This window comes from Carcharhinus amblyrhynchos, chromosome 18 (assembly GCF_965287045.1).
Source record: "Carcharhinus amblyrhynchos chromosome 18, sCarAmb.v2.hapA, whole genome shotgun sequence".
NCBI lineage: Eukaryota > Metazoa > Chordata > Chondrichthyes > Carcharhiniformes > Carcharhinidae > Carcharhinus > Carcharhinus amblyrhynchos.
Window position 1 is genome coordinate 4,044,779 of NC_137341.1, and position 23,183 is coordinate 4,067,961.

Consider the following 23,183-nt stretch of genomic DNA (forward strand, 5'->3'; position numbering starts at 1 on the left):
GATTTCCAGCATCCTCCATATTTTGCTACTGTGTTATGAGATTTTTTTAATCGTCGAATGAGTTTTTTTAAGGTTTGTTTATTGTGTCAGAAGCAGGCTTGCATTAACACCGCAATGAAGTTACTGTGAAAATCCCCTAGTCGCCACACTCCGGAGCCTGTCTGGGTACACTGGGGGAGAATTTGGCATGGCCAATCCACCTAACCAGCACGGCTTTTGGAGGAAACCCACGCAGACACGGGGATAACATGCAGTCTCCGCACAGACAGTGACCCGAGCCAGGAATCGAACCTGAGCCCTTTGTGCTATGAGGCAGCAGTGCTCACCACTGTTCCACCTGCAGGCTGTTCATGTTTATTTATTAATGTCACAATGAAGTTATCCCCAGTTAGAATCCCAGTTGAGAATCCCCAGTTAGTAATCAATTGGTATTACTAATCAATTAGCATGAATGAGGAAACGTCTTCCATATTGTAGCATTTATGGAAGAATCAATATAAATAGCACATGTGCTGCTTTGAATCTGGGATCATGAAGCATTCCACAAACATCTGGGTTGCATGGTATTGGCAAGACGATAGAAGATTATATCCACTGAGTTTAGATATTGAACGAAAACAAGAACACATCTTTTCGACAGATTGAGAGTGTTTCTGTCCTCACAGAATGGAATGCATGTCTTCCCAGTGATCCTATTTACAACATCCACTCATTTGGACGTTGTAATGACATCGTTAAACCTTTGTGGTTTGATGGCTTACTCCTGTATAATTTGTAGCTTGTTGAGATAACGACTTCCTCATTAATTATTTCTCGGCTAAGTTCCTTGCACAGGTCCTTTATTGTCCGCAACCAAAGCCCCGCTGTGAATGTTCTTGCTGGCATTTAGTACAACACTTGAGGCACTTTTTTGAGAATTTGTTACAGAATTTACAGCACTTTGAGTTTCCTGCGTTTTGCTGCATGTTTGTTTTGCAGTTGTGTTATGCTATCTCGTCCTTGCAGGGATGCCAGTAGAGAATTAAACAGCGACTGAATCTCCAGACGGAAAGACAAATGCCAAATTCTTAGCACGTGAGGCAATCTTAACTTCAAAGGTTCCAGCCTAACATTTGCAACGAGACGATGTTCGTAATTTTCCAAGTCATCATTTGTCCATTTAGAAAGCTTCGTTGGCACTGGTGTTCAGAGCAGTCAGATCTCATTAAATATAAATTCAGTTGCCTAAAAGGGAGATAATTCAGGTTTCAGGAAGCATGACGCACTTTGCAGGAAATATATCCAATAAATGCATTAGCCGCATAAACCAGGGAGGTGTAAGTCTCGATTTACGCGAAGCAAGCCATTTCCTCCCAAGTTTGTTTCGGTTTCATCACGTTGTCCACTGCTCTAACTGAGATGTTGCTATTTCATAGAATCATAGATCCCTACAGTGCAGAGAGAGGCCCTTCGGCCCATTGAGTCTGCACCGAACACAATCCCGCCCAGGCCCTACCTCCATATCCATACATATTACACCCACTAATCCCTCGAACCTACGCTACCCTGGACACTAAGGTGCAATTTCTTAGCACGGCCAATCAACCTAACCCGCACATCTTTGGACTGTGGGAGGAAACCCACACAGACACGAGGAGAATGTGCAAACTCCACACAGGCAGTGACCCGAGCCGAGAATCGAACCCTGGAGCTGTGAAACAGCAGTGCTAACCACTGTGCTACCGTGCCGCCCCAAATTTATGGATTTGGATTTAATGGCATTGGAAATATAAAAAATGTGGTTCTTTTCTTGCTCATTTTGCAGATCAGTGTTTCCTCGACTGTGTTTTCACAGCTCATCTTTGTGCTACTAGAGGGTGTTGGATCTGTGGAATTCATTGTCACAGAAGGCAATGGGGAGCAAGTCATTCAGGGTTTCTAAGACAGAAATAGATAATATCTTGATTGGTAAAGGGGATCAAACGTTATGAGGGAAAGGCAGGGTTGAGAAACACAACGAGGGGCATACACGCGATGGGTCGTACTGGGCTGCTCTTGAATGTTCGAGATTGGCCTAGTGCTTCATGTAGTTAGTGTGCGCCTAAACTGGACCAGATACTGGGTCAGACGACAGCTCAGTGACTATCACTGTTTGCTGCGCAGACACGTGGATGTGGGCCGGTGTCTGTGGGAGTTTGCGCATTCTCCCCGTGCTTGCGTGGGTTTTCTCCGGTTTCCTCCCACACCCCAAAGATGTGCTGTTAGGCTGATTGGCAGTCATAAATTGTCCCTAAATTAGTTTCCCTCAATGTGGATGGCCATAAAACATTAGACAGGGGTCGTAGGTGGAGTGGAGGACTGGTGGTGTCGAGATGGCGGCGCGGGCTCGTTGGGCCGAAGGGCCTGTTTCCCAGGCTGTTTTTGTTCTTTGTACGTCAGCCATGATCGATTGGCGGACAGACTCAATGGGCCGAATGGCCTAATTCTGCTCCTTTATCTTGTGGTCTATAGGAACTTGGGTTTAATTGGTCGGTAAACTCTTCAAATTTTGATGACCCTTTTGGGGTAGAAATAGGAGCCTTGAGCATTAGGATGGACGCAGGAAATGCTGACATCTTAGTTGTGGGATCCCTGTCTTGTAACACTGAAGGATTTGGAAGGAGGCAATGGATTGCACCTTGTTGTAGTTGCCAGTCTCAGTGGCACGCCACCGAATTAACCAGCGCTGGGGACAGGATTCTATTTACCACTGAACAGCAGGAGAACTGTCCTCGCAGAATCCGGAAACTATCTGGGGGAAAAGCAAATGAATATTCTCTGCTTTCGCCAAGACACTGTCCTCTACACTGTTGACATGGGCGTTACCAAACGGCCCCCAAGAATTGCAGTCTTTCTTTCCACGCCTCCACCCCCAGTTGACAAATTTGCCTGGATCTCTCACAGATCAAAAAAGCCATGCGGACATCCCCGTGGCTGGAACTTTGTCCGGGTTGGACCGCATCGAGGTGGAACCCGTTGGAACATTAGCAAGCGAAAAAAGAAAAATTGGATTCCATCTCTTGGAGATGGTGCACTGAACTTTGATACATTTTTGATAATCAGATATAATCTTTCTGGTTGATTTTTGAAATCAGGTGGAAATGTGTGTCTAAAATGACCATGATACATTTTGAGCTTTAGCCCATGTTTAGCACATGATAACATCTTGGTAAATGGGTTGAGGTGTTCGCAAAGATCGGCCACCTCGAGGCTTGTCAACAGGTTGATTGTCATATCAATTTCCTGCTAACATCTTGAAAGGGGCTGAATGGCCTTTTTGTTGCCAGTGCTTACCTTCTCCCAGCAGTGAAATATTGTTTGCAAGTCAGCAAAGCATTGATCTGGATTTTGAGAGCGACTTAATGGACACCTTACTCGAGTTGTGGCACAGTGGTTAGCACTGCTGCCTTACAGTGCCAAGGACCTGGGTTCAATTCCAGCCTTGGGTCACTGTCTGGGTGGAGTCTGCACATTCTCCCTGTGTCTGCGTGGGTTTCCTCCGGGTGCTCCAGTTTCCTCCCGCAATCCAAAGATGTGCTGGGTTTGATGCATTGGCCGTGCTAAATTGCCCCTAACTATCCCAGGATGCGTATATTTAGCTTGTTAACATGTGGGGTTAGGGGAATAGGGCCGAGGTTTGATTGTTGGTGCCAACTCGATGGGCCAAATGGCCTCTTTCTCCACTGCAGGGATTCTATGATTCCATGACCCTCTGAAGTAGCTTGGGAGGCTTTCTGGGACACATCGTCACGATCAACAACATTTATTGCACAAAGCCTCAAAGGACTTCTATTAAAAGAGCAAGTGCTCCACTTTATTGGGCACCTGATGAGGGAGTTTCAATGCCAAAGCAAGAACAGATGTATCCTTTCCCTAATTCCTGCACTGCTCTGTAATGTGCTGCTGCACACCAGCCAGAGTTGTCAGTGTCATATTTTATGCCTAGGAGACATTCAAAGATGAACAAAGAACAGCACGAGAACGTACCCTTCAGCCCACCAAGTGTGTGCTGACACAGATGCCTCTCTAATCTAATATTTTCTCACCTCTATGCGGTTCATATCTGTCTATTCCCTGCCTATTCATGTATCTATCCAGATGCCTCTCGAACGTGCTTCCACCACCTCCTCCGACAGTGCGTTCACCACCCTCTGTGTGAAAAATTTGCCCCTTGAATCTCTTAAATTTCACCACCGCCCCCCTCACTTTCAACCTATGCCCCTGAGTAATTGACCCTTCGAGCCTGGGGGAAAAGACTCGGACTGTCCACTGTATCCAAGCCTATCATAATCTTGGAACTGTCTATCAGGTTCTCCCTCATCCTCCGATGCTCCAGTGAAAACAATCCAAGTTTGTTCAACCTTTCTCATTTGTCCATATCTTCCAAACCAGGCAATATCCTGGTAAATCTCTTCTGCATCCTTTCCAATGCATCAACATGCTTCTGGGTAGTGTGGTGACCAGAATTGTACACAATACTCCAAATGCAGCCTAAACAAAGTCTTTCAGAGCTGCAACATGATTTTCCAATTCCGATACACAACTCCCCGACTGATGAAGGCCAGCAGTCCATACCTTCTCGACTACCTGAGTTGCTATCTTCAGGGAACTGTGGGTCTGTGTGCCTAGATTAATCTGTATGCGAAACTAAGATCCACCAGACACACAATGAACCATGGAACAATCAAACAACTGAATACTACCCTCCACTATATGCAAGGAACCTACACATACAGCTTTACCAAATTGCATCTGATTCGTGCTTTAGTTTTATACCTGTAGGTGTCACTGGTTTAGCATGTCCAGGCAAATTTAAATTATATTCATCAGTAAGTGGGACAAAATTTGTGCGCTAAATCCAACAGAGACTTTCAAAAGGGTCAGGAGAGCAAGGAATCATTAGTAGGCAGACAAAAGGTTGCCAATGGTCAGTTGGTTCAAACATGGTGCTAATAATGGCAAGGTCAACGCGGATAAATGTGTAGTCGTCTATTTTGGCAGGACCAATAGGATGAACGAGTACCCTATCAAGGGCAGGAGTCTTAGCTGTGTTGAAGAGCAGAAGGATCTTGGGGTCCGGGTCCACAGGATGCTTAAATCGGCCTCGCAGGTGGAGGACGTGGTCAAGAAGGCGTATGGTGTACTGGCCTTCAGTAATCGAGGGATTGAGTTCAGGAGTCGGGAGGTAATGCTGCAACTTTATAAGACCCTTGTCAGGCCTCACTTGGAGTACTGTGCACTGTTCTGGTCGCCTCACTGTAGGAAGGACGTAGAAGCTATTGAAAGGGTACAGAGGAGATTTACAAGGATGTTGCCTGGATTGGGAGGCATGCCTTATGAAGATAGGTTGAGGGATCTGGGACTCTTCTCCCTGGAGAGACGAAGGTTGAGAGGCGACCTGATAGAGGTTTGGAAAACGATGAGAGGTATAGATCGGGTGGATTCTCGGAGGCTATTTCCCTGGGTTGAAATGGTCACTACGAGAGGACACAGATTTAAGGTGCAGGGAGGCAAGTACAGAAGTGATGTTAGGGGTAAGTTTTTCACTCGGAGGGTGGTGATTGAGTGGAATCGGCTGCTGTCAGTGGTGGTGGAGGCGAACTCGCTGGGGTCTTTTAAAAGACTTCTGGATGAGTCTATGGGATTTAATGGGATTGGGGGTTATAGATAGGTCTATGGATTGGTAGGTATGGATATGATCGGCGCAACTTGTGGGCCGGAGGGCCTGTTTGTGCTGTAGTGTTCTGTGTTCTATGTCATTCCCCATAATGGTCAAATACAATTGCCAGGGTGGCACAGTAGTTGGCACTGCTACCTCCATAGTGCCAGGGATCTGAGTTCGATTCCTGGCTTGGGCCACTGTCTGTGTGGAGTTTGCACTTCTCCCTGTCTCTGCCCGGGTTTCCTCCGGGTGTTCCTGTTTCCTCCCACAGTCCGAAAGATGCGTCGGTGATGTGCGTTGGCCGTGTTGAGTTCTCCCTCAGCGTACCCTAACAGGTGCCGCAGTGTGGAGACGAGGGGATTTTCACAGTACCTTCGCTCCAGTGTTAATGTAAGCCGAGTTGCGACATAAATAAATAAACTTTAAATTTAAAGGGTGATTCTATTTTTTTTGGAAGATATTGCTCAATGACAGAGTGAAGAAGAGAAGGGAAAATATCCCTTCGGTGAACGTGTGGATCAGAAAAGACCATTGTTGGAGATATATGATCAAATAAATCAGAGCAGTCTCATCAAACTGGAGGCATTTAAAGAGTCGGGGTGTGGTGTGGTTAGCCACGTCAAAGGTTGCAGACTTCAAGGAGAATGTGGGATGGATAAAGCGATCTAATTGCTGTTGTGGTATTACTTGCACACCATTGTAAAGGTGATCGGCAGAGCAAAGGTTAACATGGGATGGAGAATAACACACCGCACGGTATGATGTACAGAGTCACACGGTAAGAGACTTTGAGAGAGAACAGTCTCGAGGGAACCGCTGTGAGTAAGGAATCTAGCTGCATGCAACATCTCCATATAAGACCACGGGAGCGATTCTTCTGGCCTGTGACGCTGCTCAGAGTACAACAGCATGCTGGGAAATATCAGTGGAGAGCCTGTAGAGGATTGGCACCCAGCCAATCCCAACTCATCCAGGCTATTTTTTTTTAACATAATTGGTTGCGCTAGGCTGATTACCAAACTGATATTCGCATTTCCACATGATTAGCTAGCCCGGGACACTAGTCTCCAAGTTGCTCATGTATCCATCGACCCCCGCAAGGAGAGGTTCATACCCGTATGGATTTAAAGCTGGCCCTCATCAAAGGGGGCCAGGCTAATCATCCCGCTGGTGGGGACAGAGGCCACTTATGCACCCCTCCCCCGCCCCCGCAGGAGGTCAGGGAAAGTTGGTTGCCCCTTGGAAAGTGCCAAGGGTGCGCGTCCAATCGATGACAGTGGGGGTGACCCACTGCACACCCTGCATTAGGGATTGGTGGAGCTGGGTGGGGGTGATCTGGGCAGGTGGATCAGGCTGGACAAGGGGGTGGAGGGTCACAGAGACCAAGGATCAGTGGGGGGTGGGGGGAGAACCTGGGAAGCAATTGGAAGGCTGGTGATTAGGAGGCCGGCAATGGGGGTGGGCATGTGCCAATCTCCCCATTGGCAGGTTGGCACATGCACAGTGGCCCACTGAGTGCACTGATGCCAGCCTCTCGGGTGGGTACAGGCTCCACGCCCCCTTCCCCATGTGATGAACAGAGTGCCAAAGATTCATTTAACTCTGTATGGCCAAAAAAAGGCAGGGAAATCTCCTGTATTCCCGCCTGTTTGGGCACTTAGTTTGTTTTGGGAGACTCACCCCACCCACTCTCCCATGACATGGGTCTGTAAACAGTTTAAAAAAAATCAATAAAGGGCTTATGTTTAAACATAGAAGATCTCTTCATCAAGACATCATTACTTTTTCGAATAGAACATGATTGGTTGCAGTGGAATTTATTAGGTGGCATCGCATCAGGGACTGCCCATGGTGATTGGCACTGATGGTCAATGTTGAGAATATCATTCTGATTAGGGGTGATGTGAAAGGTGGCCCCTCCCTGAGTGCTTGAGCCCTGGACAGTATTACACAATATGAAAACTAAAAACTGCATTGGGGCCAGACCAGAAACTTCAGGGTACTTTATGAACTGAGCCTAGACTTTAATTTTTCCATTTTCCAAAAAATTTCCACTTTTCTATTTTCCATTTGGCATTATGGTGAATATACGGTGTTTCACTCCAGGTATGACTCAAGTGACCCACTAGGAAGCTTTCATCAAAACAAACTTTATTTAAGAGCAGATTAGAATATAACAAAAAGAATTAGTATGATCTTTACCCGTTAACATATTTAAAGTCTCATTCTTAACAGCTGGTTATCTCTCTTATTCCAATTTAACCGTATCTCTCACAGACTTAATTCTTTCTTTGAAACCAGTTGTCAAAGAAAACCAAATAAGCTTGCATGGTCCCAGATTTCCAGCCTTTTACACTTCTGGAGAGTGGTCCAGTCAGACACTTCTTATGCAGCAAGCCCCAGCGAGAACTTCACTTCCAGAAGTAGAATCTCAGACAAAGAGGCTTATTTCCTGGCAGATTGCAGTCTCCACTTCAGACAGAGAAAGAGATACAAAGAAAACGACCATTCTCTCAAGATCCCAAAAGCAGACGGCATGAAGTTCATGGTGAAAGCCTTTCCCCACCCAATCATATGACTGAACCTGTCAATCAACCTGATCAAGCCCCACTCTGAAATAACCCAAGGGAAAATGCAACATAAGAGTCCTGCATTCGTTCAGATTAAAGCAAACATCTTAGCAATTAAGATCAGTTATGCTGCTGCAGTAACAGTACAGTGTTGCTGCATCCAGAAAGAAGGACTTTGAGTGCATAGAACAGATTCTGCACAAGAAACATGGCTAAAATGCATTTCTTACAGGCACAGTATCGTCACAACAGACAAGAGAGATACGCACCTCAGAAGAAAAATTGCAAGACCCCTGAGTGAAGCAGAGCAAAGCTCACAACACAGGTGAGCAAAAACACAAAAAAGCTGTACTTAGATTTTAACATAGGTAGTGGCCTGAGGACTCAGCATCGAGAGGGCAGCTGAAAGAGAACTGCGTGTAAAAAAAGAAGTTCGAAAAACAAATCTGTAAGAATTAGCTTGCAGATTCAAAAGTCCAAATTGAGCAGAACCAGCGAAGAACAGAAGAGGGAAAAGTCCCTGCAGGGTTTACATAAGAAAAAGCAGCAGAAACTGCTGTTGCGTTGCTTTAAAGAGGTGAAATATTAGGCTCCCTCAAAAAAGCACAGGTCCACCGCCAGTGTGGGACATTCACACCTGAAAGGAGCTGCACAATTTAGCAGAAAAGAGAGCGAATCACCCAGAAACAAAGTGCTGCCGTTTCAATTTTTTAAAAACCAGGCGGTGATATTGGCCAGTGAGCTTGCCAAGATCTGAAAAGTGCAGGAAGCTCACAATAAAGAGAAGCAGCAGCTTCAGGGAAAGCCTTGAAGTTCAACAAATAAAAACTTGCTGTCTTAAAGTGGCAACGTACTTAAAGCAGTAACTACAATGAGGAAAAAAAAAATACAGCGATGGATAGTGTATAACAAGTGCCAGACACATTCATACCAGGGAAAGAACTAAACCAGAACCAACCACTGGGGGGTGGAATTCTCCCAAAACTTTTCCAATTGTCAAATTTGGGTAAAAACTGAAGTAAATGCCATTGTTTTTTTAAGCGGGAGTTTAAAAACAAACCTCCCACACTCTGTTGAATTCACTGGTGTGAATCTCATTGAAATGCTACAGGCGGGACCTATTCCCGCTGGAGAGCCGGCTACATAGTGCTGAGCAGAGCAACTGCGCGTGTGTGATCAGCGCCAGTATTGGTGCGTGCATAGTGGACCCTGTCTGCCGACCTCCCAATGGCAGGCCAGCCATCTGACCCCACAACACTGGCTGTGTGACCCACCCCAAGGCCTGATTGCCTGTCTCCCAGACATGTCTGGGCCAGCCTCGACACCCCCTCCCCCACCCCCCCCCAGCCTGCCTCGATCTCCCGCTCCCCCCACCCCCCCCCTTTCCCTTGCAGGCCCGATCTCCCACCCCCCTCACCTCGATTTCCCACTCACAATCCCAAACACCCCTCCCTCACTGCTGATTCTATCCCCCCCCTCCCACCCCTCCTTCCCCTGCAGCCCTGATTTCGCCCCCCCCCCCCCCTCTTTCCCCAAGCAGGACTGCCCCCACCTGGATGGCCAGCCCCAATTGATGGCACCCCCCCCCTCCTTCCCCTACCGATCCCAACCGCAGCGGGATCCCTCACTAACATCGATCTCTGCCCCTTTGGCATTACCCCATGCCCAGTGGTCAGTGCCAAGGTACCCCTGGGCATTGGCACTTTGCCCCTTGGGCAGTGTCGGAGGCTCAGGCTGGCACTGCCAAGGTGGCAATTCCCATTCCCAGTGCCCAACTCTCAGGAGGACCTCGGTTCCCCCCCCCTCCCCAACTTCACTCCAGCAGGGTCGGACTACCTGTGCCCTGCAAAGTGGGGGGCTACTGTTAACCCCACTGGAGTGAATTACTCCAGGGGTCCAGAGCAGGAGGAGAGGTTAGCGGGCCTGGAGAGATTTGTCCTGAGCCCACTAATAATATTCAGAACAGATTTAAACTAGACTCTGCATAGATGAGGCAGTTCCACGCTGATTTCCGGCACGGAGCTGGAATTCCGGCACGGGGAGACACACGGAAGCCCAGCGCGGATCACGCAATCGGTCCCCACTGGATTCTCCTGACCCACTGCACTGTAACAGCAACACAGCGGGATCGGAGAATCACCCCCTGTTTGAGAGAAGGTCATTATTTTATTCAGTGCATTGAACTAAATTCTGAAATATTCAAAAAGATGCAATTATGGAAGCAGATTAAAATATCTTCAGATGTGCCAAAAATCAATATCACAGAGGTGTGCGTAAGATTCTTGTCAGACCCCACTTGGAGTACTGTGCGCAGTTCTGGTCGCCTCATTACAGGAAGGATGTGGAAGCTATTGAGAGGGTGCAGAGGAGATTTACAAGGATGTTGCCTGGATTGGGAGGCATGCCTTATGAAGATAGGTTGAGGGAGCTCAGTCTCTTCTCCCTGGAGAGACAAAGGTTGAGAGGTGACCTGATAGAGGTTTATAAAATGTTGAGAGGAATAGATAGGGTGGATTCTCGGAGGCTATTTCCCAGGGCTGAAATGGTCGCTATGAGAGGACACAGGTTTAAGGTGCTGGGGAGCAGGTACAGAGGAGATGTCAGGGGTAAGTTTTTCACACAGAGGGTGGTGAGTGAGTGGAATCGGCTGCTGTTGATGGTAGAGGCGAACTCGCTGGGGTCTTTTAAGAGACTTCTAGATGAGAACATGGGATTTAATGGGATTGAGGGTCACAGATAGGCCTGGTAGGTATGGATACGATCGGCGCAACTTGTGGGCTGAAGGGCCTGTTTGTGCTGTAGTGTTCTATATGTTCGCAAAATACTGGACTTTGTTTCACTGGCCATTGGCAGTGAGGATGGACCCAACTACTGATTTTCAGTGAGATTTATGAGAACGTATGGACAACATGGGAGCAAGGACGGATCATTCTTTCCACCCAGACGTGAAAGGTCAAATCTATTCCTACGATGTGTTTTATCATAAGGGAACGACGCAAGGGAATCAGCAGTGCTCCTTGCTGTCTACACCAAAGACTTAGCTTTTCACCATCCATCTGAATCAATTAATTGAAGGGCTTGAGTTGCATGTTGAAGTTTGTGGATGACATGAAGTTGGAAGACTGAGATTTTATGAATTCACTCGGGCGAGATCGTAAAATCCCGCCTGAGGCTAATGGGGATTTCCGTTCTGCTGGACTCGCCCGTCCTGATTCCGAGGTGGCAAGGTGGTAAAATTCCCGGCAGTAAGTCTGTACTTGGAGGAAAAGTTTGCGAGAATGATTCCTAGCTAGATTGGAGATGAGGGTGTTAAGAGGAGATTTGGTCGAGGCTTTCAAAGTCAGGAGGGGTCTGGACACACGACAGGTACAGAAAATTGTTGGCGGATTGAGAATTGAGAGGGCACAGATACAAGATAATGGGCAAAAGAAGCAACAGAGAAATGAGGAGAATCTTCTTTCACACGAGTGTGTTAAGATCTGGAATAAGAGAGAGGCTGGATCAGGCAATGTATTCAAGAGGAAACTAGATGATTATCTGACAGGAAGAACGTGTAGCGTTCTGGAAGAAGGTCAATGGTAATAGTATGAGGTCCATTGTTCGTTGGGGGAGCCAGTGTCTATGGCCCCCTGCAGAACCTTTTTAAAAAGGGTAGCAGGGATAACCAGGGTCATTATAGGCCGGTGAGCTTGACGTCCGTGCGAGGGAAGTTGTTGGAGAGGATCCTTAGAGATCGGATGTATGCGCGTTTAGAAGGGAACAATCTCATTAGTGACAGGCAGCGCGGTTTTGCATTCTCCCTATGCTTGCGTGGGTTTTCTCCGGGTGCTCCGGTTTCCTCCCACATCCCAAAAAACGTGCTTTTTAGGCTGATTTGGTGTCAATAAGTTGTCCCTGAATTGGATCTCCCGTAATCTGACGCACATATAATTCCCTAAATTTGCACCCCCTTGATTGTGGAGTTCCACGAGAGGTAGACAAAAATGTCGACGATCGACAAAAGATTTGAGCAAGGCACTCACTGAGTGTTAAAATGGGTGGCGCAGGCTTGTAGGGCCAAAGGGCCTGTATCCTGTGCTGTGCTGTTCTTTGTTCTAACCATACAGATTCTGCAAACTGTGTGGATGGGAAACAGAATAGTACAAAGAGACACAGATAAAGTGCGTGGCTAAAATATAGCAGATGTGGGTAGCTGTGAGGTAATCCTTTTTTCGAGGGAAACAATTGGAGTATTTTCCTCATCGTGAGGGACTCAGAGCTGTGAAGGAGCAAAGGGAGATATGTGCCTCCGTACACGATGAATAAAAGCTAGCACACAATATGTAATTTAAATAAAAAAACTAACAATGTCATCTCAAAGGAGCTGGAATGAGGAATGATAAAGGCAAGAAGTCACTTGCGATGATATGAAGGCCCCCGAATTGTAAGTACATGCTAGATTAGAGTATGAAAGAGATAGTGGGAGCTTGTCAGAAAGGTACAGCGGTAATCATGGGGGATTTGAATTGACATATAGATTAGGAAAATCAGGTGGGCAAAGGTAGAGTGAATGTAGAGTTCATAAAATGTTTGTGGGACGGTAGAACTGCACAATCTGGAGCTAGGCTGTACGAGACCTGGCATTGTGCAAGGAGACCGAATTCATTGACAACCTCATAGTGAAACAACAATCATTTAAACTTTACATTCAGTTTGAGGGAGAGAAGAATGAGTCAAAGACTAGTATTTTAAACGTAAAGAAGAGCAACTCTCCGGGCATGAAAGTGGAGCTAACTGAAGTGAACTGGCAAATATATTTAAGGGATAGATCAATAGATGTGCAGTGACAGGCATTTAAAGGGATTTTTCAGAATACACATTCAAATGAGCAAAAAAATTGCAAAGGAAGAGCCCATTATCTGTGATTGGCTAAAAATGTGAAAGATAGTATTAAAATTCAAGAAAAAGAATATTTCATGCAAAAACCAGTGGCAGGTCAGAAGGTTGGAAAGAATATAAAGGACATCGAAGAACGACAAAAGATTTCTAAGGAGGGAAAAGCTAGACTAGGAGAGAATGCTGACAGTAATACAAACACAGATAGGAAGAGTTTCTATGGATACTTCAATAAGCAAAGAGATAACAAAGTGAACATTGGTCCGACAGAAAGTATATTTGGGGAATGGGTGATGGAAAGTAGGGCAGGTGAATCAAACGGGTTATTTGCATCTGTCTTTGCTATAGAGGACACCAGTAACATCTGGAAATCAGGAAGTGGAAGGGAGGAACTCTGGAACATTACAATCATTGGGAAAGTGGAATTGAGCAAATCATTGTGTCCAGAGACTGACAGATCCTCAAGTCCAAATAGACTTCACCCTGAGGTCCTGAAAGGAATGGCTGATAGATGATGCATTGGTTCTCTGAAAGTAGATTCGTAGAATCCTGACACTACAGGAGGCCATTCAGCCCATCGAGTCTGCACTGACCACAATTCCACTCTGCCCCTATTCTCATAACCCCATGCATTTACCCTCCCAATCCCCCCTGAAACTAAGGGAGAATTTAGCATGGCTAATCAACCTAACCAGCACGTCTCTCAGACTCTGGGAGGAAACCGGAGCACCCAGAGGAAACCCATGCAGGCATGGGGAGAATGTGCAGACGCCACACAGACAGTGACCCGAAGCTGGAATTGAACTTGGGTCCCTGGTGCTGAGGGGCAGCAGTGCTAACCACCGTGCCACCATGCTGTGCCTCCTTCTTTGTCCCACCTATGTCATTCGTGCTTATGTGGACCACGACTACTGGATTAATCCCCCTCCCAGTGCAAGTTCCTCTCCAGCCATGTGGGTTTGAGTTTTCCGAAACTCCCTAGACTTGGGGAAGGTTCACTTAGATTAGAAGATATCAAATGTAACTGTTTTATTCGAAAAGGGAAAGAGACAGAAAGCAGGAAACCATAGGCCAGGTATCCTAACATCTACCAAAAGCAAAATGTTGAAAGCCATTATTAAAAATTTTACAACAGAGTATGCGGAAAATTTTAAGGCAATTGCGTAGAGTCATCTTGGTTCTGTTCAAGACAACCATGATTAAGCAATTTATTGGAATTCTTTGAAGGATAAAGGGGAAGTGGTAGATGTACTGTACTTAGATTTCCAGAAAGTATTTGATAAAGTGCCACATGAAAGGTTGTATTAACTAAAAGCGCGTGGTGGAGAGGGGGACACATTGGCATGGACTCAAGATTTGCTCGCTCGCAGGAAACAGAGGGTTGGCAGCGAGTATGGGCCTCAATCTCTCTTCATAAGACAAGACCTTCATCCCTGGAATCAATCTTGTGAACCTTCTCTGAACCATTTCTCATGCACTTATATCCTTCCTCAAGTAAGGGGACCAAAACTGTGCGCAGTGAAAGAATAAAAATTTTAAAAAGATCTTTTTTTCCAGAGTTGCGACCTTCCGAAAATAATCTTTCAGATGGGAGCTTTGCAGAGAAGCAGCTTTTCACATTCTTCAGTCAGAATTCCAGCTTTGTGAAGCTCCACAGCATTTAACAAATCCAAATAAAAATAAACAAAAGCACAATTTTCCAGCAAAATAAATTGTCCCTCCCTTAGGAGCTAATATTTGACTGAATTCTGGAAGAATTCACTGTCAACTTATTGGACAGTGTAATATCTATCTTTCCCTTTTTTGTGTTAAAATTTCTGTTCTGTAGTTTAATTCATCAATTGTCTACAAAATTAATGTAACAGTCAACGTTTTAAAACATGAAATCTTGTTCTGTCATCGGTTCTCATATTAATGGGAAGTTCAAAATTCTTTTAGAAAGTTCCCAAAATCTACAGGGATCATTAATTTATAAGGGGCCCACGTGTTTATGAATGTCATTTTTCACGATGATGACAGAGAACAGGAGCAGTGTCCTGCATATCACTGCACAGAATTAGCCTTCCTGCGAAGCCAGAGTGTTAATGGTGAAAATTATTGGGTGCTCAGTGCCAGAACATGGGCATTACCACTGTTTGCCCGGTATTGAATATAAAAGTAGGGAGGTCTTGCTGCGGCTGTATAGGGCATTGGTGAGGCCGCAGCTGGAGTACTGTGTGCAGTTTTGGTTGCCGCACTTAGGCAAGGATATTTTGGCCTTGGAGGGAGTGCAGAGGAGGTTTACTAGGCTGATACCGGAGTTGAGGGGGTTGAGCTATGAGGAGAGGCTGAATAAACTAGGCTTGTACTCGTTAGAGTTTAGAAGGATGAGGGGAGATCTCATTGAGACATATAAGATGATGAATGGGATGGATAGGATAGAGGTGGAGAGACTCTTCCCGCTCAGAAAGGACAGTAGGACTAGGGGGCACAGCCTCAAGATAAAGGGGGGGGCGGTTTAGAACGGAGTTGAGGAGGAACTTCTTCACTCAAAGGGTGGTGAATCTCTGGAATTCTCTGCCCGTTGAAGTGGTGGAGGCTGCCTCGCTAAATATTTTTAAGAAGCGGGTTGATGGGTTTTTGATGAGAGAGGGGATTAAGGGTTATGGGGAGAGGGCGGGAATGTGGAACTGAGCCACGACAGGTCAGCCATGATCTTATTGAATGGCGGGGCAGGCTCGAGGGGCTGGATGGCCTACTCCTGCTCCTATTTCTTATGTTCACTCTCCTTCCTGGGTATTTCTCCTGCTGCCAATCTGACCAACTGCCTTCTCCATCCAGAAGAGCAGTGCAGGCTCAGTCATGGAAGATGCCTGCCTTTCCCTTTAACACCAAGCTGGAACCTCACAGAGACACTTGGTGCAATGGATTGGTTGCCAAACTGGTCACCTGCACACCGCATTCAAAAGCAGTGTTGCAAAAGTGAACCAAATGAGCAATAGTCAGGACCCAGAATCCTTCTGAGTGTTGTGTACCTGATCCTGTTTTGAAAATCCATTGAATTAATAGTTTAGGTTAGAGAGGTTATTAGGTTCCACTGGTCAGTGCAACATCGAGGGCCAAAGGGCCTGTACTGTGCTGTTATGTTCTATACTGTATTTGGAGTCAATTCTGATCAACTGTCCTGATTTCGATTCTTATACTCCACATGAGCAATGTACCCTTCTGTTCTTTCCTCCTTAGAATGGTGATAGCACAGTGGTTCGCCCTCTGCCTCACAGCATCAGGGATCCGGGTTCGCTTGGGTCACCGTCCGTGTGAAGTTTGCACATTCTCCCCGTGTCTGCATGGGTTTCCTCCGGCTGCTCCAGTATCCTCCCACAGTCTGAAAGGCGTGATGAATAGATGCATTGGCCGTGCTAAATTCACCCTCCGTGTACCCGAACAGGCGCCGTAGTGTGGTGACTAGGGAATTTTCACAGTGACTTCATTGCAGTGTAAATGTCAGCCTACTTGTGACAGCAATAAATAAAGTTCAAATTGGTAATCTAACCACACAAAAGGATCTATAATGTTTGCCGTCAGTACTCCTTGTATCTAAATAAGCAAAACCTGTTTGGTTAGAGTCAGGATTCATTAAAGAAGCAAATATAATGCGGTATAGCAAACAGTGCGGAAAATATAGGACAACAAATTGAAGAAAACTGCAAGAACTTTAATTATTCAGACATCAACTTAGAAACTGATAGTGTTTAAGTGCAATGAAGGGAGCGAGAAAGAAAGAGACTTTTCTTGGTCAATGGGTGTGACGTTCAAGGGGTGATAATTATAGGACGGATGTCAGAGGTCGGCTCTTTACTCAGAGGGTAGTAAGGGTGTGAAATGCCCTGCCTGCAGCAGTTGTGGACTCGCCAACTTTAAGGGCGTTCAAATGGTCAGTGGATAGGCATATGGATAACATTGGAATAGTTTAGATTAGAGGGTCATTAGATTGGTTCCACTGGTCGGCGCAACATCGAGGGCCAAAGGGCCTGTACTGCGCTGTAATGTTCTATGCCCTACTGTGGCATGTTTTCCAGTGGCAGAAAGCTGGAAAATCCACCCCAATATCCACCCAGCTCAGAGAGGGAGCGTACCATGCTGGATCTAATTCTGGAGACTGAAGTGACACAAATGAACATGAGGCAGAATTTGGGAAGCAGTGATTGTAATATCATTGGGTTTGAAGAAAAGGACAAGGAACAATCAAATGTTCAGGTTAGAGAATCTGATCAATTGGTGCGACGACAATAACCTCTCCCTCAATGTCAGTACAGTGAAGGAGATAGTCATCGACTTCAGGAAGTGAAGTGGAGGACATACCCTGTCTACATCAACTGTGATGAAACAAAATGGTCGAGAGCTTCAAGTTTTTAGTGTGATGATACTGTGCCTTTAAGAAATGTATTTTAATTATATTTCTGTCCAGGGTGTTTCAAGTACCCCGGCACTTTATCGGAGCCAAGCAGGTGTGATGACTGAAGTAATAAAATTGATACAATGTTTGTTTTAATCTGAACTAATGCAGTGTTCTGTTGTTGTAGTGATTGCCTGAGATTGCAGAGTAAAGATTGATTGGGAATCTTGACAGGTCAGGTTATATGATTGGAGATAGGTGGGCTCTCAGAGAATTTCAGCTTAGTTGCTGCTTTCAACTGCTGCCAGGAGTTAAGAACATAAGAAATAGGAGCAGGAGTAGGCCATCTAGCCCTTCGAGCCTGCCCTGCCATTCGATAAGATCATGGCTGATCTGAAGTGGATCAGTTCCACTTTCCCACTTTCTTTCTCCCCATAACCCTGAATTCCCTTGTCTATCAGAAACCTATCTACCCGTGACTTAAATATATTTAGCGAGGCAGCCTCCACCACTTCAACGGGCAGAGAATTCCAGAGACTCCAGAAATGTCTCACGAGCTGCACTCAGAGCCCAGATGGGCCGTACGTGGCCACAAGTTGTCCCTCGCTGATGTAGGTTCTCGATTTACATGTTTAACATTAACCCTTTGCACTCCATCTCTCTCATAGTCTCTGGCTGTATTGAGTACGTTATTCAGCTTTTTCCACAAGCTCTCTGGCTTCATTGCTGGTTCAGAGGGGTTACAGTCCTGGTACTTTCACCAATCACCCTGGCTTTGTTTCTGATCTCTGTATCTTTGTATGGTCCGTGACCTACCTGCTATCATTCCCGAGGGGGTGCGGGATGGGTTTTCCCATCCCATCCGCCATGGGAATCATAGCAGGCGTGCCAAAGACCATACGACCATCCATTGATCTTCGGTGGAGTTGTCCAGACTTGGACAACAAGGGGCGTACACGCGGTGGGTCGTGCAAGGGCTGCTCTTGGATGTTGCTTCGAGAGTTGCCTAGTGCTTCACGTCCGTTAGTGTACGCTTAAACTGGACCAACTGACGGGCAACACGACAGCTCAGTGACTATCACTGTCTGCCGTGCAGTTACAGGGACCCGGGTCGGATCTCCAACTTGGATCAATGTCTGTGGGAGTTTGCACGTTCTCCCCGTGCTTGAGTGGGTTTTCTCCGGGTGCTCCGGTTTCCTCCCACACCCCAAAAACGTGCTTTTTAGGCTGATTGGCGTCAATAAATTGTCCCTGAATTGGGTCTCCCTTAATCTGACGCACACACAATTCCCTAAATTTGCACCCCCTTTATTGTGGAGTTCCACTCGAGGCAGACAAAAACATTGCCGAGCGACGAATGACTTGGATAAGGCACTCACTGAGTGTGTTAAAATGGGCAGCACAGGCTTGTGGGGCCGAAGGGCCTCTTTCCTGTGCTGTGCTGTTCTTTTCCTTTTGTTGGGGTGAGCACGGCCAAAAAATTCCCGTCCCACACCTTCAACAAAATCCCAGTTCTCTTGTTCAGGCTTTTGAACAGGATTGAGCGACAAAGGGCGGGAATTCCTGGCCTCGCTCACCCCGAAACCGGAAAATCCCGTCCGAGGTCAATGGACATTTCCATGGTCAGCCGTTTGCCTGCTCCCGTTCCTGTAGTGGGCGGGACGGTAGAATACACCTCAATGTGTCTGCTTGTTTGCCTTGGACATACTCAGTTCCAGCATCAAATCTCATTCATCTCATTCATGGGCTGCATTCACCATCTGTCTGAATTTCAAAGAGAGCTGCTTCTAGTCCAGTCAATGTACATCAGTGGTAACTATGATGCTCAGTTCTGGGTCATTGTGAGCCAAAATGTCAAGTGAAATGAGTATTCATAGATCATACATAGAACACTACAGTACAAACAGGCCCTTCGGCCCATAAGTTGCGCCGATCATATCCATACCTACCAGGCCACAGAACTATCTATAACTCTCAATCCCATTAAATCCCATGTACTCATCCAGAAGTCTTTTAAAAGACCCCAGTGAGTTCACCTCTACTACCACCGACGGCAGCCGATTCCACTCACTTACCACCCTCTGAGTGAAAAACTTACCCCTGACATCTCCTCTGTACCTGCTCCCCAGCACCTTAAACCTGTGTCCTCTCGTAACGACCATTCCAGCCCTGGGAAATAGCCTCCGAGAATTCACCCTATCTATACCTCTCAACATCTTATAAACCTCTATCAGGTCGCCTCTCAACCTTCGTCTCTCCAGGGAGAAGAGACCGAGCTCCCTCAACCTATCTTCATAAGGCATGCCTCCCAATCCAGGCAACATCCTTGTAGATCTCCTCTGCACCCTCTCAATAGTTTCCACATCCTTCCTGTAGTGAGGCGACCAGAACTGCGCACAGTCCTCCAAGTGGGGTCTGACAAGGGTCTTACAAAGTTGCAGCATTACCTCCCGACTCCTAAACTCAATCCCTCGATTAATGAAGGCCAGTACACCGTATGCCTTCTTGACCACATCCTCCGCCTGCGAGGCCGATTTGAGAGTCCTGTGGACCCGGACCCCAAGTTCCTTCTTCTCCTCAACACTGCTAAGAGTCCTACCCTTGATATTGTACTCCTGCATCCCATTGGTCCTGGCAAAATGGACCACTACACATTTAACCGCGTTGAAGTCCATCTGCCACTTCTCTGCCCACCAGTCTTGCATCCTATCTATGTCACGATGTCTTTTTATCTTTTCAAATAAAGTTTGCTGATTTTCTTCTCTGCCATGTTGGGTTTTGCCTAGTGCAGTGACTTTAATCAGGTGTTGTAAAATCAGTCTGTTTTAACCCTTATATGGTGGACAAATAACTGAGTAGACATCTTATTAGTACAAACAATATTTAAACCCACACAATCAATAATCACACCCGACCAACAATAAGTTATCTTACAAAAAATACTAGAATTCAAGTGCAATACAAGACCTTGACTTAACTTTGCATGACTGGCAAGTACGCAAACAGATATTGGCCTTTATCTCTGCGCTGGTCTTGGGAGTTGTCTGCGTAGTCTGGTCCTTTGGTCTCATGTGGCACTCTGGCCCTGATCTTCTTTCTTTCCTTCCTTCCCAGACGTGGTGGCTCTCTGTCATTGTAGCTCATTCGTGGGGTCAGAGAGAGAGAGATTCCTGGTTGTGCAGTGCCCTTTATCCCCCGTTTGGTTTCACGTCCTTTTTTGGCCATTGCCAATCAATCGATCAGCACTTGATCACCCTGATCGATCAGAGTCCAATCAGGTGCTGCCACACCAATCTCTGGGTGTGTCCTCAGCGGCCATGCCTGTAGGTGTTGTGGTCACATACCTTCCTCCGAAATAAGGATTCCCAGTGCCCCTGTGTCTGGTACACAACCCAGTGTGACCAGAAAGTCTCTTTCATCCTGGAGATGACCCATATCCTGTGTATTCACTCATCAGAGTTGCAGCCTGTTTGTCTATCTTTAAACTGTAGCCTGTCGGTTTAGTTTCTTGCCCAATTGTCCCAGAGTGCTTTACACAACACCATTTTCGATGGCCTGTTTGGCTACACAGTCAATTGAGGTGGTCCTGTTTAGAATATGAGCTCCCTGATTCAGGGCCAAGCCCCGGATATAGTAACAGTGGAGGGTTTCCATTCTCTGAGACAAAATCCGGAAGTGCAACCCTCACCTGGAGAGCCTCCCCCACTGCCCGGCCAAAAATCCAGAAGGGAGTGTCCGGACAGAGTCGATGGCCTCCCCTCCGGCCAAACATCCACAAGGTGTAACTCCCGGACCTAAGTACCTCTGGGGGGGCTCCCCCTCCCTCCCCTGGCAGAGGGAAAACACAAGAGGCAGTGTCCCTGGAGAGCAACAGATATGCTTCAATGTTTATTTTTGTTGTGTTTCGCTTGCTGCGTTGTACTAATGTTTGTAGATTTGCAAATTACGATATGTAAATTGAGGTGTATTTAGAGGACAATGCCGTTAAACTCGAATCAACAGTGAACCCTTCCTTAATAGAAGATAGAAATTGTAGGTTATTGATAAATGGATGGCATTAGCCACCGGTAATATATCTTTCATATCCGTACTTTGAATATTTGTAACTGTTTTTGTAATAATGTATTTGTAATAAACAAAAGAAGTCCCTGATTAAGGGCCAAATTGCTGGGCCAAGCTTTCTGCTTTGTACTAAACCCAAAGTGTCAGTTCCTCTGGGACTACGAGTGTAGATTGCTGATGGAAAACTCTCTCTGTCAGCTGTTGTCAGACTTTAAATAAAGGGATTTTGGTGTTGGGACTCCTGCCTCCAAGAACCTATCACACCTATGCGATTGTCAGAGAGGTTCATTTTACAGGGGCCAGATTAAGTAGGAACTTGCCAACTCAATTCATCTCAAGGGCTGAGACTAGAAGCTTTTGTGGGGTGGTTTCGATTGTCGTGAATTAAGTTCATCTTGGATTACCTTAGATTTGTGCATATCGGCCCTTTACACATTTTCTTTGCAACCCAAATGCTTTCAGATGAGTGAGTTATTTTGCTGCCTCTCGGCAGATTTGTCAAATCAGAGTTTCATCTAACGTATAATTTGGGCAATTGCTGCAGAAAATCGAAGCCCACACACGTATCCCTAATTAGTAATGATCCCAGAGGGAAATCTGTGCCAAGTGGTTGCAAATAAGGTTGAAGTGTAAGTGAAAGGGTTAAGTGCCCTTTCTCCCTGAAGAGTTATACATTTAATTACATCGTGCAATTAAATTATAATGCTTTGACATTTCAGCACTCATGTTTATTGAAAGTATAAATCACACTGACATATCTGAATTCAAGCCTTTCTATTTTGCCAAATCCCATTTTGAGACGATCAGTTTCTCACTGCGTTCAGTGGACCATTTAATTTATCACTGACAAATCTACGCTGTTGGTCATTAAGATACCAATCCCTTGAAATAGATTCAATTACACCACAATTCTTCAAAACTCTTCATTAAATATTAATGTCAAGCGTAATTCTAACACCATTTTCAAATTAAAAATAAGACCAGCTTTTATTTAGTTTTTTTATTTCAATCTCTCAAAGTTTTCAATAACTTGGGTAAAACCTGAGGTCGTCAGAGTGTGATCCAGGAACAAGGGAGGAATGCAAAATTTCAAGTCAAAATTGACAAGGGGGTTGACCAAACTTTAATAAGAAGACTTGCAATTAAAGTTGGTTTGATTTATTATTGTCAGATGTATTAACCTACAGTGAAAAGTTTACAGACAAAGCATGCTGTTCATAGAGAAGGAAACAAGAGAGTGCAGAATGTAGTGTTACAGTCGTAGCTTGGGTCGAGAGAAAGATCAACTTAACGCAAGCTAAGTCCATTCAAAAGTCTGACAGCAGCAGGGAAGAAGCTGTTCTTGAGTCGGTTGGTACGTGATAGACAGGGGAATTAAGGGTTATGGAAAGAAAGCGGGAAAGTGGAACTGATCCACTATCAGATCAGCCATGATCTTATTGAATCGGGGGGGGCAGCCTCGAAGGTCTAGATGGCCTACTCCTGCTCCTATTTCTTATCTTAAAGTTAGAAGGGGATGCTATGACCTCGTGGTATTATCACTAGAATTTTAATCCAGAAACTCAGCCAATGGTTTGGGGACCTCGGTTCGAATCCCAACCCGGCAGATGGTGGAATTTGA